This window comes from Geospiza fortis, unplaced genomic scaffold, assembly GCF_000277835.1.
Source record: "Geospiza fortis unplaced genomic scaffold, GeoFor_1.0 scaffold112, whole genome shotgun sequence".
NCBI lineage: Eukaryota > Metazoa > Chordata > Aves > Passeriformes > Thraupidae > Geospiza > Geospiza fortis.
In genome coordinates this window covers 7,242,376-7,242,818 of record NW_005054298.1, presented here as the reverse complement: position 1 = coordinate 7,242,818, position 443 = coordinate 7,242,376, and positions in this window count along the sequence as shown.

Sequence of the window (443 nt, the reverse complement as noted above, 5' to 3'; positions counted from 1 at the left end):
GGCGGTCCCTGCGGGGAGCTCCCTGCGCGCCCGGAGAGGGTCCTGGCAGCGGGAGCACGGCCCAGAACCCCTCTCAGCCCCAGGGCTCCGACTTCTTGTCGGCGAACCGGTTTGATGTAACTTTTATTTTGTCTTACAAGAAATAAACGCAGAGCGGCGATCGGATCAAAACGCAACTCAAACGGTTTCCTTTTAAATCTAAAACCGTTTTGAAAAAGATTTGTCGAATGGCCAAGGGCTGAAACTTTGAGAAAAGGTAATAAATGTTGACTAAAAAGAAAAATCTTAACTTTTCTTCTGTTGGGGAGTTGGACACATAGCACCCGTGCCCCAGCCTCGGGCTGTCTGTTGACAGAAGCGCGCAAGGTGCATCTTTATGCTCTACATCAAATGCCTTTGACACAGACTTTAAAAAGTCTATGTAAAGCGGCTAATGGTGCTCG